We start from the raw sequence: 4215 nt of genomic DNA, 5'->3' as shown, positions 1-4215 counted from the left end.
AAACTACCCTTGGACAAGGATAAACTTACTGTTTTATCTTTGGATAAAAAAGCCTCAAAATCAACTCTGCAACTTGTTTCCACTAAATTCGGCATTGACGGTGTGAATTGAAGATGTCACAAAATGAATTGAATCAAAGAGTGAGTTCTACCAGTGCCTTGGTAATCCAAGGACTTTTCCAAAAGAAATGCAAAGATTGCAATACCAAGAACAAGAAAAAAAAAAAAAAAAAAAAACAATCAAATTAATTTTCTCTCCAGATACATCTTTGGTAAAATGAAGGACTGCAGAGATCTTCAATTTGACTTGGAAGGATGCATCATTGCATCTAATAGTACTATTGGAGAGTAACCCCAACAGGTTCTTTTAAGGAAAAGAATAGAAATCATTTACAACTAAGAATAAAAGAAAATAAAGATAAAAGTAAAGACTTGTTTGTATTTTTTTGATAATGAAAGACTTGTTTGTTTGATTTGTGAATCCCTTCTTCATCGCTATCATCACTTGTATAGTTGTGGCTGGCAATCCCTTGTAGTCATTAGGTGGTTAAGTAACTTCCCATCTCCATCACTTCACATTTGAATTTAAATTTAAACACTTGTAGGTGGTTACGTAACTGCACATAATCTCCTTCACCACTTTCCCACTTTGTTTTTTCAAATTCAAAGGAACCCATTTCATGGCATACTAGATAGTTTCACAACTACCCACTTCTTTGAGAGTTGGTTGTAATCACCTTGCTAATCGTTCACCGGTTACTGACCGTTTTCGGACCATTTTCGGTCATTGATCGTTTCTGACCGTTTTCGATCATTGACCGTTTTCGATCTGACTGCTGCTGACTGTTTTCAATCATTGACCGTTGTCTAGTCACTTACTAACAAATCAGTCTTGACATAAATAGATTTTGATCTATTTGTCTATCGATCGAAATTGCCCGAAAATAAAATGTAAACACAACTCATGAAGGATTCATCGACGAAGAATCACAACAATCTCCGATCGAACAGCTGGTTCAGCTATCGATGAAGAATCACAACAATTTTTCAGTTTTTTCTTGATGCCAAAATGATACATGGTGGTGGGAGATGAATTTCTCTCCAACTCAGATGGATTCCTTATTTATAGCCAACCAAGACTTGTATAGCCAGCCCCAATTAGTTGTTGACTAATACCATCACCTCAGTTATTTTCAAGTACCCCACCACCCCAATTGGTAGTAGAGTTGAATATTTACTAAAAAGTAATTGCAAACCAGTGATGGCATATACAATTTTTATTCCCTATCGTTCCTATTGTTATGAAAGATGAATTATTCTAGTTGCAGGTTTTTCAATGTCAGAACTTAAAGAAAGGGATGGGTTGAGGTTAAAATTGTCTTTTCATTATTTGGATTGATTTACGGTAATATAGTTACTCTAAAGGGGGACAGAAGTGATCTTTAAACTTAGAGGGGAGGTAGTGATCAGGGCAAAGTACAGGGGTGGTCCATGTAAATTACCCAAAAAAAATTGTCTTTTCCACGTGTAAAAAGAGGCATGAATTCCATAAAAAAAAAAAAAAAAAAAAAAAGAGGCATGAATTGTGTTATGACCCATAATTGAAAATTCCCTTGTCGCATTATATGATCAGATTACATAATAATCCTTTTGTCTTATATTCTCTAATGCTCTAATGGGAGGGCACAAAAAACATGGTTACAAACATTTTATACTTATATGTCAGGTTATATGGAGATTATGTGAACAAAAAAATGGCTCATGTTCTTTGTGCCGTAGCGCAGGCTGCAATCAGACACATGGGCCTGCCACTCAGAGAGCAGGGTGGTCATTGCATCCACCTCCATGTGTTTGGGTGCACCCTGCACCCCCGGCACAGAGAACATTCTCCCATAAAAAAAATGGGAGAAAGTTTTCTACATTGCCCGAATGAAGTTTCAAGCAAATGAGAGAACCCTTTATGGAATCTGACAATAGGGAGGAACATTTATGACAAATCACCCCGGCCCTTCACATGAACACTGATATGTGACTATGTGAGGATGTGTGTAATTTCATTTTTGAACTGGTGTTGTGCACAACTTTTGCCTTAATATAGAATTGGACAAAGTTTTCCTCCACCCATAGAGGACGGTTCACACACCATCCTAAGGTTTTGATATGTTCCAAAATACCCTCTTGATACCCATTCCCGGCCTCTCCCACCCCTCGGTGAATGAGAAACTCAGTACTATAGAATTTATTTTGAGCTTTATTCATCATTACTGTTCCTCAAATTACCTTTTGACTCTAGAAGGAGCAAACCTAAAGGGGTTAGATCTCCCCATCCCAAAGTTCCTCCAAAGACTTGTAAGGCCCATTTGCCGAAACATACATTTCTGCTGAATATCCCTTTTTTTGTGGAATTTGGCTTATCTTATCCAGTTCTTCCTGGGTAAATTCCCAATCAAAGATTTGGAGGTTCCCTTTCATCCTATCCTTGTTGAAGCTCTTCACAATTGGACTTGCTCCTTGCTGATATGTCCATCTCAATGAAATTTGTCAAAACAGTAATAATGTTTAATTAAACAAAAAAAAAGAATTTCAAGAACTACTGAAACCTCATTCCTTTTAATTAATACCTGTGCCACGTTTTTTCCCTTAGACAGGGAAAATTCTTTGAGGATTGGATTTTCCATCACCACAGATGAACCCCATGCACTTCCATATGATGCCAGAGGAGACTAGGCACTGACATGGATTCCTTTCTCATTGCATAATTCCCTCAGCTTCTTCTGCTGCCATGTAGGATTCATTTCAACCTAAAAAGTTCATATTTCAAATTTCATTTAGTCACCACATATCATCACAGTTGCTATTTTAAGATTAAAACCATCTCTCATATCTGTTAGGGTTCCACGTGGAAGAAAGAAGTAATAATCCCACATCGAATGTAAGTAGCCCTATGTGGAGACTTACAGGTATGTGATGATGGTATGTATACCTGATTCACCGCCGGAGGGATGGTGGCAAAAGTTAGAAGTTGGGAGAGCTTCTTGCAGGAGAAGTTGCTAACACCAATAGACTTTGCTAAGCCAAGCCTGCAACACTCTTCCATGGCTTCCCAAGTCCCTTTCATATCAAATTGAAGAATGTCTTCCTTCTGAGGAGGGAAACCTGCTCCTTGTTTCAACCTTACAGGCCAGTGCACCAGATAGAGATCCACATAATCTAAACCAAGTTTCCTATAACAAAATAAAACAAATTCTATTTAAAATATCACAGATTATATAGTGAAAATATGTTTAGAAGATAGATAATTAAAGAAACTAACTTGAGTGTTTCCTTGAGTGCTGGAAGGACAAGATCATGGTCTGCATCTATACACCACAACTTTGAAGTAATGAAAACATCGGTACAGCTTTTTATTAGGTCTTGCTCGAGTGCTTGGGCTATGGCTTGGCCGACGAATTCTTCGGTACCATATATAGAAGCAGTATCGATATGTCGGTAACCGAGCTTAATGGCTTCAACAATATGAGAAGTGAGATTTGGAGGAACAGGGAAGGCTGCTGTCCCCAAACCTATTAATGGCATTTTATGTCCAGAGCTCAAGACTACCTCTGGGATAACTTCTGCTACTTTCTCCATGTCTTAGTGTCTGAGATTGAATAGTTTTGGAAGATCTTATCATCTATATATATTGTGGACAGAAGATTAGCTCATCTTCACGCTGCTCTCCTCATCTTCCTCCTCCATGTGTCTTGCTTCTTGTATGTATTGGTTCTCAGGTTAAAGCTTCATGGGTCATGTAGATTGAATTAGAGAAGAGGATTTTCATCACTAATGACGATTGGAGAGCTTCCAAAATAGTAAAGTATTTTCTACCACATGTAGGGGTTGAATTGGTCTACCTTTAGTAGTAGTTTGGTATTCGGATCCAGATCTTTTACGGCGTAACTGCCCCAACGGCCTGCGCTGCATGTACAGATACAAGGCGGTGTGCAATGACCGCCTTACCCCCACTCGGGCAAGGCGCTTGGGCAGAGGTAAAGGAACCAATGATTTTGTGGCCTAGAGAACCCATCTTTGGCTCCTGTGCAGCACCCTGCCCGGGCTGCATGTGCAGCGCCAGACACAGCGAGGCGTGAAGAGACCGCCTTACCCCTGCCCGACCGGGGGTGATGCGGTCTTTTCACACCTCGCTATGTCCGGCGCTGCACGTGCAGCCCGGACA

General features: G+C 39.5%; 1 pseudogene; it reads right to left on the bottom strand.

The window, feature by feature from the left end:
* Window positions 1-2308: 2308 nt before the first annotated feature.
* Window positions 2309-3658, bottom strand: LOC122646080 (annotated as a pseudogene).
* Between the last annotated feature and the right edge of the window lie 557 nt (window positions 3659-4215).

The sequence above is a fragment of the Telopea speciosissima genome, chromosome 11, assembly GCF_018873765.1.
Source record: "Telopea speciosissima isolate NSW1024214 ecotype Mountain lineage chromosome 11, Tspe_v1, whole genome shotgun sequence".
Classification (NCBI taxonomy): Eukaryota; Viridiplantae; Streptophyta; class Magnoliopsida; order Proteales; family Proteaceae; genus Telopea; species Telopea speciosissima.
The sequence above is the reverse complement of the archived record's forward strand: the minus strand, read 5'-3'. Positions and strand labels throughout refer to the sequence as shown.